Here is a 19687-nt window from a genome sequence, read left to right as displayed (position 1 = left end):
TTTTTTACCTATTATATTTTTGGAAATCTATTCAGGTTACTGTGACTAAATTTCGCACCAAATTAAAATTGCAGGACATTAAACCACCAACACGCTTATATAAAATGCGAACTAAAAAAAATATCACAGCTGTATCGGCAAGCGTTAATGATGACCATCAATTACCGATTCAGCGATGTTTGTGGAAATTGAGCCTATTTTACATTACAACGTGGACAATTTCGAGAAAGGATCTAGGTGTGAAGCATTTCAAAACACAGCTGGTGCAAAAATTGAAGCCGCACCATATATAAAAACTCTGATTTTTTGGTGAAGATCCACTTTTTGTCGAAAAGTTAAGTTCAGCAACGAAGCTCATTTTTGGATCAATGGGTATGTAAATAAGCAGAATGGTCGATTTAGGAGTGAAGATCAGTCAGAACAATTGCAAACGCTACCAATGCATCCAAAAAAAGTCACAGTTTAGTGCGGTTTATTGACTGATGGCATCATTGGACCATATTTCTTTAAAGATGCTAGGAATAGTAACGTAACTGTGAATGGTAAGGGCTGCCGTAAAATAATATCCGACATTTTTTGCTTAAATGCGAGACTGTGGCACATGCCACACAGCAGGCGTAGCAATGGTCTTATGTAAAGGAGAGTTCGGTGAACATTTTGCTCCACGTTCGGAACCGGTGAATTGTGGAACTATGATAGAGTATGCCAAAATTGGACTAAGCGGATGGACAATTTGAGGCACAGTCGCAGTCAATATTTGCATAAAAGGTTGTATTACTTTTACCTTAATTTTTGATATTTTTACCACTATGTTTCTATTTCTATTTCTAGCAAATATGATTTTAATGATTAATTAAAGGGTTTGTATAAAGCCAAAAGCAGAAAATTAAAATAAGGCTTACCTTTAAATCCTGTGTACTGGAATGCCGATGATGTAGTCTAATTTTTTGGATTGGATGGCTCCGAAAAGCATACATATGTTGCAGGCCCTTGTTTTCGGATGAAACCTATCTTTTAAGCCCAACTTGATTACAATGTGAACATTTAGAAGCCCACATCGTTCTTAATTTGGTATTCACATCCAAGATCATTATCATAATTACACACGATGAGGTGGAGCAAAAAACTATATTTTCACAGACGTCTAAGAATTCGGTAACTATCTTTTTCTTTTTTTTTTGTAGAGCTGCAACTGCACTGAAGCCCCTTCTGTACAGGTTTTTGAAGTACGCACACTTGGTTTTTTGAATGTTCCCGTTTGTCACACGCTCACCCCAACCGCACGAGGGGATGTTAAAAATATTATTTATCGAATCACAATCACACCGAAATCTACGAAGTGTTGATCCATGCTCAAATGAGGAAATACATACAGATATACAATTTAACAATACATCACGAAGCATTCGTACAATTTTTCTTAGAGCTTCAAACCCGCACTAGAACTCTTTTCTAAAGCACCAATCAACCGCAGTGATCAAAAAAAGTTTAAAGACTTTGAATTCCGTAGTACTGTTTCAACGGGAGAACAAGTTTCCAAAAATATCATTGATTGATTTCCCATCATGCCAATATCCATAACTAGCTCGAAGCAAGTTCACGAAAGTTCTTTGTCTTTAGAGCTCCTAACCCGAACTAGAGCTCACAATATTTCAACGCTCCAAAAACCACCCGCAGATGCAACACCAGAGTTGGATACACCTACGTTCCAAATTTGGCAATAAGATTCCAACGGGGAGCATGAAGTTGTGGAACATGGTTGCAAAAATGTCATTTATCAAAGTACAATTTCGCCAATATCCGCAGCTTGATCAATTATAGGAACCACAATTAGGAAATTAATCACCAAAGTTATTTGTCTACAGAGCTCCAACCCGCACTAGAACTCTTTATTTTTCAACGCCCGCGGAGGCGACACCATCATTTGATATACCCACACTCTAAATTCTCCAATAATCCTTCATCGTGGAGTGTAACGCCAAAGATTGCCTTTATTGTTCCAAATTCACACGGCAAATTCCTTTTGTTCATATTTTTTTCATTGTTTTCATTTGTGGTTCATTTGTGGTAGTGTTTTTACATAATTAGACCTGCAAATTACTGTTAACAAATCGTTTTTGTAATTTCATTTGTTGCAAAATGTTCAGTTTAAAATGAAGACGTTTTTACAAGTCACGGAACTGACGAAACGTACGCAAAAAAGGGCGGGAATATTCAACTATCGATAGCACTAGTTTTATCGTTCAACAAATAATCGATATCCATTTTACCAATTGGAGTCAACAAATTCATGAGAGACATCTGCAGCATTTCACGAAGAGCAAAGAGAAGCATTTAGCCAAGGCTTTCACCACACACATTAAATAGACTTTCGCTAATAAGAAAGAACTACAATAGATGTCGCTGTAAGATACATTGACATTTTATTTTTTGTCTTTTTACTCTTTTCGTTTCAAGAGACGACCGAAAAGATTTACAAATTTTTGACTCACGATCCAGAACTTTTTGCATTTTCCGCGAAACTCATATTTTCATGATCTTAAACACACTAAACCACAAAAATTGACATAAAGCTTCACTTTTCCACTCCTAAATCAAACTACAATAAGCGACGACCGAAAGGGTTACACCAACTTTTGATGCACGATCCATAGCTTCTTGCATTTTCCGCGAAACACATATTTTCAACATCTTAAACACAGTAATGCACCACAAAAATTGACATACAGCCCCATATTTTCGCTCCAAAACCAAATCACCTTTGCCAACAAACTTTGTTCACTAGGAGCTTGCAACGCCAAAATTTGTAAACACAATTTTTTAATGTTCTTTCCACTTTTCTATCGTTCCCTACTTTTTTATTGTTTATATTTTATGTAGAAAATAATTTTTTCTGCATTTTAGTTTGATTTTGTATTGATAAATGTCTTTATTTCAATAAATAAATTTCAACAAGACACGGAACCGAAAAAACGTTGACGAAGAATTAATCCGAACTGAATAACTATCGATAGAATGTCTTTCATTTAACTATCGATGGTACAAGTGACATCGTTCAACAAATAATCGATTTGCCTTTAGTGGAATACATACTATCATTTTTGGTGATGGCTTGTTATTGAAATATTAGTTGACCGCCAGTGAGACCGTTAATTTCTAATATTATACAAAAAGTAGAATTTGTTTTTCAATTTCTTAATATATTTTTTATATTTCAATTGCTAAATTTCTTAATTTTAATAAACACTTATTCGGTATCGATCACTTGGCCGAGAACAGCCATCAAATATATGGGAGACATCTATGGATTGTATAACGGAGCATAGAGAGACCTATAGTCAAGGTTTTCACCACATATACAAGTTAGTGTATTGATTCCCAAATAAATTCAATAGATGTCGCTTCGTATATATATATATATATATAGAAGAAATGTCATTCCGAATGAATTTTAATAATTTTTCATTGTTTATTTGTTGTATTTCAAAACTTATTAGGAATGGTGTTTATCTTCCGCATAATTCTACATATAGACAAACATAGAACGCCCTTAATTTCTTTTTGACTTTGAGTGTTTTAATTTTTCAATTTTGAACTTTATTTAAAAAGCTCAAATTATATAAAAATTAATTCATAACCAAGGTTTCCAAACTGTAAAACAAACTTTTTCGATAACGACAACCACAACGCATAAAAAAATACCAATTGGAATTGTTATAATGCCACAACTAGATGGCGTAACTCTAGAATACCAAATGACTATAATTTTTGATTTAATTAAAAAAGCTATACATTCCTAAAAAATTTATTTGGAATGGTGTTTTTTTTTTTGCACATACACTTTCGTATTTTGTCAGAAAAGATTCAACCTTGAGGTTATGCTCACTTTATGTCAGAATTTCTTCAAATTATATGCAATTAATCTTTCGGGCATACTGATTATTGCCAAACTATGATTTTCATAAAAAGTTGCAAATGTCTAGAGATTACAGGATTTATTTGGATCTAAATTGTGAATTTCACTGCATATATGGCAAATAAATCCTTATAAAGTACTTTATCTAATGTAAACATAACTCTACTCACTGAATTGCGAACTAAGGAACCCTAATTTTTTTGGGGAAAATGCTCTCAATTGTAAACAAAAAACCGGCTCTCCCCAATTTTATCCTTCGCTCTCGCTACTCTTTTTCACACAACAAAACAACAAAATCTTGCACATGCAATATTCGTTGGGGAGCATTACTAGTTTTATTACATCTGTTTTATGTGCTTTTTGCTCCACTGACCTTGGAAGCTTTCGTTCTATTGCTCGTGCGTATAAAAAAATAAATTGGAGAGACTCAAATTTTGTACGTGCATCCGTGTGTGTGTTGCTACTGCCTGCCATAATATCCATCCGTGTCTAAAAAATATACCGTTTTTTCTTGTGAATTCTGCTTTTAACAAAGTATTCGAGGAACAAAATGTTTTAAGTAGTTTAGCAACAGAAGAAAGAAAAAGGCACACAAACGACAACTAGAAACAAAAAAAAAACGAACGAACGAAGGCAAAATTGTAAAACTAATCATTGGATAAAATTTGCGAAATTTGTGGTAAGTTAAAAAGGAGTTGTATTCCTTTTGCAAATGTCATCATTACATAAAATTATACGAATTTCATCACAGGCAAGGAATTGAAAGAAGGGAGAAAATAGAAAACAGCACAAACGAAGTTTTTTTTTTGGAAAGCAGAGACTATTGTCCAAAGTCGTCGCCAGTAAATCACGTACAACTTTTTTGTATAACTTAAATTTTGGTAAGTAATTTACATATAGTTTATTTTTTTAAAGTTTAATAAGAGAATTGTTATAAAATTGGTATAAAATTTCTATATCCTGTTGCCAAGGGTAAAAGAAAACTAAAGACAAGTGTAAGGACAACAGCAAAAGCCTTATGGTTGCTTTTAATGTGAACACATCTGTGCGGCAAATGGCAAGTTAAGGCATATGTAGTAAGGGCAGGGTTACTTGCAGCGTGAACGAACTACTACATATTATACAATTTTTGATTGCCTGCCGGTTCTAAAGGGCACATTTTTATACACAGTATATCGGCATAATTATTTGGAACATATGAGAATAATAATTATAACAACATGTGGTGAAATATTCATCATGCTATCAACCATGGTACAATGAATTCAAGGTAGGGCAGAACTACCATATGATTTAAATTTTTTTATTTTTCTGGCTTAATATGTCAACTTCATTTGCTTATGTGTGTGTTTTCTTTTCAATAATAAAAAAAATGTTCAGAAAATATTCTAATTCGGGTGTTTTCAAAATGTTTATTGCAACGAATGCATCGACAAAATTTACAGTTTTTGTCGCGAAATAAACCATAAAAGATATATAGAACATGATATTGAAAAGAAATTTTGACCATTCATTCAGTTTTCGCGGTTTTAAATTATTTATTCAAAATCAATGCAACAAGATGTTTGCTTTTTTATTGTTTTGATAGTAATTCTGACATTACAAGCCAAACAGGTAGACCTCTATACTTGCAATTTTTTCAAAGTTGACCTACCTTCTCTTCATTGTACCATGCTATCAACTAGATGTCTATTGCAAAATCTCAGAAGAAGTGAATTAATGTTAATGAATGTGGAAAAGCTCTAAGGCCCAGGTATCGAAGTAGTTGACTGACTCAGGAATTTGAATTATATCGTTGAAATCAGAACCTCTAGGGCTTTACAATGTCCATCATATTGCATTGCCCGGCCATAAAAATAAATGAGAATAATGCAATGTTAGTTCCAGAACTTGGGAACTATAGACTTCTGCAAACAAAATATATTATTGAAAAAAGGTTTCCAAGTTTGGTAAAATCTCGGCTTAACTCCAATTTAGTAAAACTTTTTATTTTTTATACCCTACAACACTATGTGTTGGGGGTATTATAAGTTTGATTGGGCCAAAAATTATGTAACACCTCGAAATATTGATTTCCCATATAGGAAAGTATATATGGATCTTCCTAGCTCGCCGAGCTGAGTCGATCTAGCTATGTATGTCCGTCCGTCCGTCTGTCCGTCTGTCCGTCTGTCCATGTTAATTTGTAATCACTCTACAGGTCGTAATTATGGCCCGATCTTCACGAAATTTAGAATGTAGGTGGGGTTGAGTTCAGAATAGAACCCTATTTCTTTTGGAGATGATCGCCAAATGTTTAGGGGTTTAAATGGACCAAATACTGAAAAAATGTCGGATTTTGCAGTAGCTATACAGGTCGCAATTATAGACCAATCGACGCGGAATTTCGCATGTAGCTAGAGTTTAGGGCGGGGAAGAAGCCTACCAATTTGGGTGGTCATCGGATAATATTTAGCGGGTAAAATAGACCATATATTTTGTGTTGAAAAAATTCAAAATTTTTCATTAAACCGCGAATATTTTAAATCCCGGCGAAATCACAAAGCCATGACAAGGTTACTTCTGATCTTTACATTGATGTTAACATCCAACAAAACGGATATATAGCAAAATATGTGCGATATATATGTCTATCAAAGAGGATATGCTTGAAAGATCTCTTATATGTCGAGAACGGCTGAACTGATTTCGTCAGTTCTCATTAATTCAGAATGGCCTCTTGGCAGGAAAGAAAAAACGTCTAAAAAATCGCATAAAAATATCTCTCTATAGATGAAAATATTGATTTTGTAACATTTTCTCATATTTTTTCAATTTTGTCATATTTTTGGCATATTTTCATTTTGAATTAAACATTTGGTAATATTTCTAAGTAGTTAGGATATCAGGATATCAGATACAGATCGCATTTATGGCCCGATCCTTACGAAATTTTGCATGGGGATAAGATGAGGGTCAGAATAGATGCCTACTCTTTTTGGAGATGATCGTTATATATTTAGGGGTTGAAATGGACCAAAAAACTGCAAAATTGTCAGCAGGTCGTAATTATTGCCCGATCCTCACGCACATTTGGATGGGGGTTACCGGACATTGCAAAAGCCAAGCAGTTTTGGATGGCCATCCCAAAAATATTCAATGTGTGAAATAGTTTGCCAACTTTTGTAGACAAAATACGAAAATGTCCATTCCGGTGACTTTTTGGAGAATTCACAAATACAGGAAAGACGCACTTCTGACTATTTCGTTAACGCTGATTTCGTTGAGTTTCAGTCAAAAACCAATAATAAATGTTAATCTTTTGCCACGTCTGAGGGATTATAGGTCTTTGGGAAATATTGGTTCCAGATCTAGGAAGACCATTTACGTGCAACATCTACCAAAAAATTGGAAATGAGCAAATTAGTTTAAGTTGCTATTATTCGAAAATTAGAGAACGAAACCTGATGGTTTTCTTTTATTATTTGTCACAATATCTTGTGGAATTCTTTCGAGTATCTCGCCTATATAAACTGTATCGTTAATTATAGTGTTGTAGGGTATTCAACGGTCGGCCACGCTCGACTGTAGCCTTTGCTTACTTGTTTTTATTTAAATTTTTTCCAGTACTAGGTATTTTTACCCTGATACCGGGGAACTTATTTTTTTCTTGTGGGACGGAACCGGGACCCCAGATTTTTGACCCGAAAGTCCGGGGTTAAGACCCCGACTAGACCCGGATCCAATTACCCGATAAAGATAATATAGGTATCGTTGGAAAGCTTATGAAAATACGTACAGTTTGGAAGTTATAGTCAAATTATCGATTTTTTGGTCCCGGATTTTTTATAAAACCCCCAAAAAGTCGAATAAAGGCTCATTATGGAGGTCAACCAAATTGATGCAAAATTATTGCTGACACTTACGTTTCCAAAATGCTACAATTTGTGCTAATACCTTTTCTGGATCCACATCATGTGACCACTTGTTGGATAGGTATTTTCATAGAATTTCAAACGATAACTATATTGTCTATATCCGATAAGTGAACTTTCGGGTCAAAAATCTGAGGTTCCGGGTCAGTCGCCCAAGGAAAAAATAGTCTCCCGGAATCACCTACCTACAAAAAAATTCGAAAAAATGGAAGGGTTGTTACTAAACTAGAGTTGTTCCAAAATCACTTGGATTCTTGGAATTTTTTTTCTAAAGGTGGGTATTTGTACTCTGATCCCGGGAAAGTATTGTTTTCTTGTGGGACGGACCCGGACCCAATTAGACCCATATCTATTAAGCCGGTATGGACAATATAGGCATCATTTAAAAGCTTATGAAATATAATTATTGATTCTTTGGGTCCAAATTGGACATACCTAGAGGAAAAAATCTAAAGGCCCGGCCGAGTAATTTTAATATAACCTCCGAACCGTTTTAACGTTGATGTGACCACTCTTTGGATAGGTATTTTCATTAGCTTCCAAATGATTCCTATGTTGTCCATTATCGACTTAGTGACATATTAAACTCTGTTTTCTTCAGAATTATTTTATAATTGGTATTAGGAGATCGCAATCGCTACAACTTTCTATGATAGAAATTTGCCTGTACAGATCCACGCCTTCGTATAGCCCCCACATAACGGTACCTCCCAATTTTGAGGATTTAGCTACAATTTTAAATAGAATTATCTCAAACTTGATATTTGGAATGCAGTCTATAAATCGGTATTTTGATGATTTTAACTACATTTTTTTTAACAAAATTACAGGGTGAGATAAAAAAACTGCAACAAATTCAAATCACACAATTTTTGCATTTTTTTTAATTTCATTGAATGAAAGCAAAAAATGTGGGAAATAGCATCAAATTTTAGAATAAGTTTAGGTTTGTTCGAATTGGTCACCTTTGGTGCGAATTATGGCCACGCTGCCCGAATGTTGATCTTCGGTATTTTGGCACATTCCCCGCCAAGCGCTAGCCTGAGGTGATCGACACTTTGGTATTTTTTAGTGCCAACCTTGGTTTCCAAAATACTCCAGGCACAATAGTGCAACGGATTGATATCCGGAGATTTTGGCGGTCTGGTGTGCCCTGGAAATGAAGCGAGGAACCTAATTTTGTAACCATTCTTGGGTGGCGCGTACTGAGTGCTGGTGCTGAGTCCTATTGGAAAGTCCAACGTCTGCGACCAAAATGTTTACGTGCCCAAGGCTTTTATACATCCTCCAGAATATTTTCGCGATAATATTCGGTGTTTATTCTGATGCCACGGTCGATTAATAATCTCCGCTCGCGACCATCGGCTGTTATGGCGGCTCACACCATCACCATGGCCGGCGCTTGAGTTCTGGTGGCCAATCGAAGGTGGACATTTTCAGCAGACCTCTTTGGCAAGTAAACACGATCATTTTGTTTGTATACAAACTGCTGGACAACGAATGCTTTTTCATCGGGGAAAACCAAATTCGGCCGTTCGCCAATTTCGGCCAAGCGAAGTAACTCTCTTCATTACTTTTCGAACCATTTCTGCTGATTTTGCTGTTTTCTTCCGTCCACTTTCTTGACGTCGGGCTACGCTACCAGTATCACGGTAACGAGCGATGGTACGAGACACAAAAGATTTATTCACATTTAAATGCTGGAGTGCTCTAACGATAGCCACCTGCGGGTTTCCAGCCAAATATAAGGAAATCACGCTTGAATTCCATCACGAATAACTTTTTTTTCTGGAAAATTCTCACCAAAATGCTTTTCTACGCTTGTAAACAATATAATGAGCTGTCACTGGAAAACATTTGAAATCTGTCGGACGAGTGGCTTATAAATGACAGTAGTCTGAAGTTTGTTGCAGTTTTATCATCTCACCCTGTATTCGACAGAGACTATTTACTCTTCACTGCAGGGCTTTAAGCTGCGGGATAATACCTAAGTGATACAGCGCATAATAATTTAAATTAATTCTCCCATGGTTTCCATTTTGGGCTATTGTGCTAACGCAGAGTGTACTGTAGGCAAAGAACTTAGTGCACACTGAGTACAGACACCTGACCCAAGTGGAAATGATTTGTACATTGACTTTTGCCATTTACGCACGTGATAAGATTAGTTTTCTAGATCTGTTATCCTGCTAACCGATACTTGTACCTAATCGGACTAATTAACATATCTGCTCTACATTTGACATTAGGTGTGTACGATAACTTTCTTAGTAAAAACAAATAAGCCAAGGCTACAGTCGTTCGGGGCCGATCATGTGATACCCTACAACACTACAATATATTAGAAGTCCCCTTTTGTCCAAATCCATTTTGGAAGATTTCGCTTTTAAAATTATGTCACGGAGCACTGCCCAGATATTACCCCTAGCATTTTAACCAGGGACATTTGCCCAATATTTACGCGCTGTGCTATTAATTGTTGATGTCTGTTTTACAACTAAATATAATTCAATGGTTATCCAAAATGCTACAGGGAAGACCCTGTCCTTAACTCTCTTCTCAAGCGTGTCGATTGACTTCAATTGTGTGTGTGATCAGGAAATTGTTTCTGTTTTTGCTTCATTATTATAAATATTTTGCGATCATCTCCAAAAGCAAAAAGCCCCTCTGTATCTCCAAATTTAAGCTCATCTATATGATTTATTTGTCTATGATATTTGGCTATATTCGTCAACGAAATCAGCATAAACCAGTAAAGAAAGTCTTAAACTCGGCGGGGCCGATTTTGTAATACCCTACAGCACTTTGCTAATTTAGTAGAGCTCCACATAACAATTAAAAGTTTTTATGGGAGAATTCAATTATACACGCTATGATTATAGTTATGATCTAAAGTTCAAAGGACTAAATATGCCGAAGCATTTGTATCTCTTAAATTCGGACTTGTATTGCCCATTTGGTGCACAATTAATTTGAAATCGGATAAAGATATATATGGGAGCTATATCCAAATCTGAACCGATCTCGGTAAAATTTGCCAAATATATTTCTGAGCTGTATTTCATATATTTCGCTGAATATCGTTGTTACGGAGTGCATATTACAAATATGACAAATCGGATGAACAATATATATGGGAGCTATAGCTATATCTGAACCGATCTTCACCAAATTTGACCTACTAGCTTCTAGACTCAATTCGGTCATAAGTGCCAAATTCCATTCCATTTGGACAAATATTATACGTTTGGTGCACAATAAAAAGTAAATCGGACGAAGTTATATATGGCAGGTATATGCAAATCTGAACCGATCTCGTTAAATATAGCAAAGGTATTTCTGAGCTGTATTTTCCCCAAATATTTTTGTTACAGAGTGCATATTACGGTTGCGCAGGACAAAAATAACAAATCGGATGAACAATATATATGGGAGCTATAGCTATATCTGAACCGATTTTGATCAAATTTGGCATACTTATTTTGAGGTCTAATTTGATTGTATATGCAAAATTCCATATTATTCGGGCTGATATTACACGTTTGATGCACAATAAAAGGCAAATCGGACGAATATATATATGGGAGCTATATCAAATTTTTTACCGATTTTCTCCAATTTCAATAGGGTTCGTCCTTGGGCCAAACAAATGATTTTGGGCAAAATTTCATCTGGATCGGGCAATAAATGCGAACTGTACTTTGTTTATAAAATTACATGGACAGACGGACGAACAGGCAGACGGACGGACGGACTTGTATAAACCGACTAAGAATGTGATTCTATGCAGATCATCAAAAGGAACTATGGGTCTATCTCGTTTCCTTTTGCCTGTTACAAACAAATGCACAAAGACATAATACCCTGACCACCTTTTGTTGTAGGGTATAAAAAGCCAGAAGTTCAGCTATTCTTGAGATATAAGCATTCTAGCTAACATCCCCTTCCTTTGTATATACACATTGTATATATTTCGCTATAAATAACGGTCAGAATTTACGTAACGGTCAGAATTTACCTGTTCGTCTATTTGTGATTTCGCCGGGATTAAAAATATTCGCGGTTTAATGGCAAATTTGACTTTTATTTAATACAAATGTTATGGCCTATTTCACCCACTAAATATTACCCGATGGCCATCAATGAACCCGATGGCTTCTGCTCAGCCCTAAGTTCTAGCGCCATGCTAACTTCCCCTTCGATTGGTCGATAATTGCGACCTGTAGAGCAACTGCAAAACCAGGAAATTTTACAGTTTTTGGTCCATTTCATGCCCCTAACATTATCCAATCATCTCCAAAAGCAATAGGCTTCTATTTTGGCCCTAGCCCCACCTCCATTCTAAATTTCGTGAAGGTCAGGCCATAATTGCGACCTGTAGAGTGATTACAGTCGGACGGACGGACATACATAGCTAGATCGACTCAGCTCGGTGAGATAGGAATATCCATATATACTTTCATATGTGGGAAACCAATATTTCGAGGTGTTGCATAATTTTTGGCCCAATCAAACTTATAATACCCCCCCCCAAACATAGTGTTGTAGGGTATAATGAGTATATGGGTATAATTATATTATTTTGTGGCAACAAATTACATTATTCAAATTTTTGATTGAAAACTAACATTTTCACGTCCACCAATCGTGTCCTGATGATGCTTGATAATTTTTACTGAGACAATTTTTCCATTCAGATTTGCAAATTCTCATAAAATCAACTGTCAATTTTGTTCTGTCACTCTATCGCATTCATTTGGACTTTTGGGTTATCGAACAATATTTTGTAATAATTTGTACAAATTATTGGCTTATCGCATATAACTGTGAGCTTGACAGTGAAAATATTCCCACAATTGCATCCATAAAATTAAGAACATTTTAGAATTTAATCTATATTAGATTTCTGTTTTTGTTTTTAATAATATTTTCATTTATATTTTTAATTTTACTTATCAATTCTAATCCGAATTTCAATCTTCGCGTATGCATATAAAATTATATTAATTTATTTTTTTGAAACGCATATACATTGCTTGAAATTTCGATGAGCATAATATTGTTTTTTCCTAATCTGGACAATATAAATGATTAAATTTTAAAATGCATAGCGATTGGGTAGGTGTAAACCTATAAAACTTCCAGATTAAAACAATATTAATACTGAAATGGAATTCTTAGAATATTTCAGATATATTTGGAAATTTCGTTGTGATGAAATTATAAGGCATTACCGGATTAAACCAATATAAACTGGAAATCTTTTCGTTTTTATGGGACTTTGTTTAGGTTTTTATAACCTCAGTCATATGGCTAGAGAGGGAGGGTATATATCACTTGATACGGCCAAAATGTGCCTCATCAAAATAACGGTTTTAGACCCTAGGTCTCTTGGGACCAAATCCGTTTCAGTACATTTGGAGTCGATATAGCGATGTCTGTCCATCCGTCTACAACTCGTAACAACTCGATAACTTTTGAAGCAAGTATCCGATTTGATACATACTTGGCACATCGTAATATTATTGTCAAACTTAGATCAAGTACGGAGTTGGCCAATATCGGTCCACTACTTCTGGTACCCCCACACACACACACACACACACACACACACAAAATGTCAACAGTTTTTAAGAAAATAATCTACTGCACAGAAAGAGAACGAATAATCCGATTTTGCAAATCCTAATATTTGGATCCGTGTTAGATGATGTGCGAAAATGGACAATATCGGTCCACTCCATCAAGCACCTCTCCCACAAAGGTTCAAAATGTTGAATAACTATAAATCTTATAAAATGTGATGTAAGAGTCCGATTGTCTTCAATTTACACACAGCACATTATTTTTATTAACCCACGATTTGCTGTGGAGATAGGATGCATTCTGGTACCTCCCACACAAAATGTCAACATTTTCAAAGAAAATTTATTGCACAGAAAGAGAAAGGATAATACGCTTTTGCTCCAACTTTGCAAATCCTAATATTTGCATCAGTGCTAGGTGAGGTGCGAAAATGAACAATATCGGTCCACTCCATCAAGTACCACCCCCACAAAGGTTCAAAATTTTGAATAACTATAAATCTTATAAAATGTGATGTAAGAGTCCGATTGTCTTCAATTTACATACATCACAATATTTTTAATAAACCACGATTTGCTGTGAAGATGGGACATATCGGTCGACTCCTTCTGGTACCCCTACCCCACAAAGGGTCAAAATTTTAAGTATCCATGAAGCACATAAGACGCGAAATTAATATCCGATTCCATTTAGACTTGGAACATCAGAATATTTCTCTCATTACAGGGTCTATTGTAAGGATGTTAGAGATCGGACCATTCCTTCTGGTCCTTCGCCACATGGAGTAAATTTTTTGAATAACCAAAACGGTTATAGAATCTGTAATAAGCATCCGGTTCTCTTCATATTTCACATATCCCATTTTTTCTGCTAACATAAGATCTACTGTGAAGATGGTAGAAATCGGACCATTTCTACTGCTACCTCCCCCACAAACGGTGAACATTTTGAATATCCATAAAGCTCATAAAACGCGAAATTATCATCTGATTCCATTTAGATTTTGTAAAAATTTCCATCAGCACAAGACCTATTATAAAGATGGTAGAAATCGGACCATTTCTTCTGCTACCTCCCCCACATAGGGTTCAAGATTTTGAAAAACAAAACGTTCAAAGAAAGCGAAAAAAGCATCCAACTCTTCTTGAATGTCACAGCAAAACATGTCGGAAAGAACATCAAATTTTAGAATAAGTTTAGATTTGTTCGAATTGGGCACCTTTGGCACGAATTATGGCCTTCAAACGGCCAATGAAACCGTTACACGCTGCCGGGATGTTGCTCTGCGTTATTTTGGCCCATTCCCAGTGAAGCGCTTGCTTGAGGTGATCGACACTTTGGTATTTTTTAGTGCCAACCTTGCTTTCCAAAATACTCCAGACACAATAGTCCAACGGATTGGTATCCAGAGATTTTGGTGGCCATTGTGTGCTGGAAATGAAGCAAGAAACCTTATTTTGTAAGCACTCTTGGTGGAGAGTGCTGAATGTCCAAGGTCTGCGGCCAAAATACTTGCGTACCCAAGGCTTTAATACACCCTCCACCATATTTTTGCGATAACATTCGTCATTTATTCTGATGCCACGGTCGATTAATACGAGCGGAGAGCGACCATCGGCTGTTCTGGCGGACCACACCATCACCACACCATCACGCTTGAGTTCTGGTGGCCAACCGAAGGTGCACATTTTCAGCTGACGTCTTTGGCAAATAAACACGATTATTTTGTTTGTTTACAAACTGCTGGACAACGAATGTTTTCTCATCGGAAAAAACCAAATTCGTCAGTCGGCCAAGCGAAGCAATTCTTTTGAGTCTATTTTCTCTCTGTTGCAGTGTAAGTTCTTGCACTTTTTGGAATTTCAATGGCTTTACCCCGAGCTCGTTTTTCAATATTTGCCGAGTGGAATATTGCGATATGTTCAGCTCATTAGACATTTTTCGGCCACTGCGAAACGGGTTTCGGTCACGTCGCTTCTTTAGTTTTCGAACCATTTCTGCTGATGTTACTGTTTTCTTCCATCCACTTCCTTGACGTCGGGCTACGCTACCAGTATCACGGTAACGAGCAATGGTACGAGACACAAAAGATTTGGTCTGTGTTTACCTAAGCGGCGCCAGTCTGGTCTGCAAAATTCCTTCCAGACATGTAAGGAAAGACCATAGAGAGATTCTGAGGTATAAGAGAGAGCCTCTAGATCAATAAGCCCAATAAGCATCGAGAAGTATTCACTTTTTTGCTGTCACAGAAGTCATGGAGGAATACAGAATGAATACCGTACTCGGAGATCATACCCCTCTCAAGGCAGCTGTAGAACGAGAGCTACCACGACAGTAGTTTTGGAACAATTATGATTCGGATAGTGCAGTTTCGATTCGTATTGGTCTTGAATTGACAGCAGTGCGCAGAACACCTGCCCAGCATTTGACCCAGACCCACTGCCTACTCACCTAACTCCTGTATCGCTATGCACGAAAACTGTACAGGTCGCTCCCCTTTTGAATTTGATGCAAAATCAGGCTGAGAAAAATCAAAACGAACACAGCAAAAGGAGCTGCTACATAAACAGAGCAAAATTTAAGAGAAGTGGTTTTATAGCTGGTTTGTAATGAAACCATGAAACATCTGATCCTTTTTTTCAAATCTTGCAGCATTTTCCTGAGATTTATTCGCATTTGAATGCTGGAGTGCTCTGACGATAGCCACTTGTGGTTTTCCAGCCAAATATAAAGAAATCACACGACCACGCTTGAATTCCATCATGAATAACTTTGTTTCTGAAAAATTTTCACCAAATTGCTTTTGAAGGCTTGTAAACAATATGATGAGCTGACACTGGAATAATTTCAACGGCTGTCGGACAGCATAATAATAATAATTTCAACGGCTTACAAATGACAGCAGTCTGAAGATGGTTGCAGTTTTTTCATCTCACCCTGTAAATTCATACTCATGAATCTTTTCTTATATGAAAACCCATTTAATGTTATTCTTGATTCTTACCCTCTTTCCAATTGCTTCATAAATTTATAAATTGTATTGTTTATTAATCATACACATACACATAAGATTGATTGCCCTTTTGGATGACTGTAAGAAAGTCACGTTTGCATTTATTATTGATGAAATAATTGCTTTAGCTCCAATATTGATTGGCTTTTAAAGTTAATTAAGATATTTATATTTTACACCGATTTTAAGCACGTCTTATTGTTCTGGAGTGGCGACAACATAAATCGATTAAATATGATTATATCCAATTGCTTTTGCATCTAAAACATATTATTGAACTTCCCCATGCTTTAGTCATATGGTCGTATATGAAACATCATAAATCAATTAGGGTTCTATTTTTATCAACGAACGCCAGGTGAGTGGGGGAGGAGAAACCATTGGACGGACCGGACCGGACCTAACCTAGACAATCATTTGCGGTAGTAATCTAGAAAACTATTAAAAATAACAAATATTGCCGCTATCGTTTTATTGAAATTAGTCTGGAATTGGACATTGTTATCAACTTCATAATAACAAACTACAAAAATAGCCCTTTGATCCGTCTCGTATTGGGCATGACTATGTTTTCAGTATTAGCCATGGGTATTGGAAAAAATTAGAAATTTTTAGTATTAGACAAAATTAGCAATTTTTGAATTTTGGAAATTCTAAAGTTATTCTTAGATTGATTGTAAGGGGTACAAATGCCGTTCATTTTTCGCAAATCTAAAGGGAAGGTACATCCTTTGTAGAAACAGACGATTCCGCATAAATGAAATGAAAAATGTTCAGGAAAATATAGTCAGATTGTGTCGGTTGTTTGTTCAATTTATTTGGATTAGAAACAGATTCGGATTTTTGAATATTTTACAGGCTTCGGCTTGGTTTAAGGGTGTGTGACCTTCGGGACTACATACCGATTAGTCTTTCTTTATTACTTATGAAGCTGGAATTCCACGGCGGCGCGTTCTATGATACCGGATTGACCCGCAACAACAAAATCCTTGTTTCGGCCAGCGGCGCTAACTCTCAGTACATATACAGGGTAAGATTAAAAACTGCAACAAAGTCAAACGTCATAATTTTAAAATTTTTTATATTTATTTTATTGAATGAAAGCAAAAAATGTCGGAAATACCATAAAGTTTTAGAATAAGTTTAGATTTGTTCCAATTGCTCACCTTTGGCACGAATTATGGCCTTCAAACGGCCAATGAAACCGTCACACGCTGCCGAATGTTGCTCTGCGGTATTTTGGCCCATCCCCGGCGAAGCGTTTGCTTGTTGTGGTCATTGTGCGTTGGAAATGAAGCGAGGAACCTCATCTTGGGTGGCGTGTGCTGAGTGCGATAGTGATATGGTCCTGTTCGAATGTCCGAGGTCTGCGGCCATAATATTTGCGTGCCCAATACTTTAATGCACCCTCCAGAATATTTTCGCGATAATATTCGGCATTTACTCAGATGCCACGGTCTTTACTTTTCGAACAATTTCTGCTTATGTTTCTGGTTTCTTCCGTCCACTTCCTTGTCGTCGGGCTACGCGACCAGTATCACGGTAACGAGCAATGGTACGAAACACAAAAGATTTATTCACATTTAAATGCTGCAGTGCTCTAACGATAGCCACTTGTGGTTTTCCGGCCAAATATAAAGAAATCACACTATCACGTTTGAATTCCATCACGAGTATTTTTTTCTGGAAAATTCTCACCAAAATGCTGTTGTACGCTTGTAAACAATATAATATTCCGAACTAACCCGGTTGCGAGAGGGTCTACATTGGATCGAGTTGCAAGAAAGTAGTTCCCAGCGAGTCTGCGTCTTTGTCGTCATCGAAGTATAGATCTTCGCCGCAGTCTCCGGTTCCGGATTGAGCATTTTTTTGCAATTCAATTGCAAGGCACTCTAGGGTAAAATTGATGAGCTCAATTTATGAGTCGGAGGAACATTTTGATTGCAGCGGTGCAGGAAACCAAGCTTAATGAAAATTGCAGTCTACAATGTTATAATGAGTACAACGTATTGAGGTAGGATCGCACCAGAAGTGTGGGATTAGCGTTCTGGTTAAAACATTCTGCTTAATACAGAACCATGTAACCGGAGCTTGTATCTAGTGGAATATATGGGTTAGCAGTTAAGTGTGGAACTGCCGAGTTAGAGGTGCTTAATGTGAACCGCGTTATTTGTAGATATTAGCCCGCTGTTGGTAAACAACAAACGCCTGGCAGTAGTTGATTTTAATGCACACCATGAACTGTGGAATTCCGTCCTAATGATCAGAGAGGATCAACGCTGGCAGAGTAGATTGACTGTTCAACATTCTGAACGGAAAACGAGGTTGCCTCATCCGAGAGTGGCAATGTTCGTCAAACTTTACCATAGTGTCCTAGTCTGATAAATGAAGTGAACGCCGTATTTCCCTTAACCATGAGAAAGCACACTGGCCAGAATTCAGAGAGTTAACCAAACTTGTCTTCTAAAAACTGTACAACCTGAGAACTGAAACAGCGGGCCTCTTCATGACCATCTTCTTGAGGGCATACACGATCAAGAAATTCTATAAGAGAGAGCATCTAGATAAGAAACCTATCAGACACGTCTATAGTCTATCCTCCTTTTCCTCCCCCAATCCATTGCAGCTGAAGTACTATAATAGAAAAAATATAATCCATTATAAAGATACCCAAAATAATATCTAAACGATTTTCTAAACCATTATTTTAATAAAAGGTCATATTAACTGAAATAAATATTTGTTCCTGGCTCCAAATAACTACTAATTTTTGGCTATTACAAAGAATAATTACATATTTGTCGCCTCATTTGTGTCCTAGGAATAACGATTTATTTTGTGTAAGATGGCATTTTTAAAAAAAATCGGTTTTGTAATTCGATTTGTAAGAGTTTTTTTGCTGATTATTTCACATTATTCTTAAGCAGAATGTACTGTACCCGCAAAGGTGAGGGCACAGTGAGTGCAAACACGTGTCCTGGATATGGATATGCTCTATTAAAGACCTTTACCACCTGGGTGTCTAATATTATTTTATTATCCTGCTATCCAAAATGTTTCTATTGGTGAGAACGCCATGTGTTTGTGATTATGCATTTTTTTTTAATTTTACTGAAATTGTGGTAATGCAGATTCAACTGTAGCGAAAATAATGGTGCGCAAATTGCTTGAACACCTGTTTTGAACTTTATTGGACTGGTGTGGTGGTGGACAAGTGCACACTTTTTACCACCGCCGCATTCTGATAAGATTAGCTTA

The 19687-nt window shown here is 36.5% G+C and overlaps 1 protein-coding gene across 1 annotated transcript in view; it reads left to right on the top strand.

Annotated features, from left to right (window-relative positions):
* The first annotated feature begins 4444 nt into the window (after positions 1-4444).
* Positions 4445-19687, top strand: part of LOC101887512 (acyl-CoA Delta(11) desaturase-like) — a 67224-nt gene continuing 51981 nt past the window's right edge. The window contains exons 1-2 of the mRNA XM_011294909.3: positions 4445-4595; positions 4668-4797. The gene's annotated coding sequence lies outside the window, so the exon portion shown is untranslated. The remainder of the gene's footprint in view (positions 4596-4667; positions 4798-19687) is intronic.

The sequence above is a fragment of the Musca domestica genome, unplaced genomic scaffold, assembly GCF_030504385.1.
Source record: "Musca domestica strain aabys unplaced genomic scaffold, Musca_domestica.polishedcontigs.V.1.1 1, whole genome shotgun sequence".
In the NCBI taxonomy this organism is placed as follows: Eukaryota; Metazoa; Arthropoda; class Insecta; order Diptera; family Muscidae; genus Musca; species Musca domestica.
The sequence above is the reverse complement of the archived record's forward strand: the minus strand, read 5'-3'. Positions and strand labels throughout refer to the sequence as shown.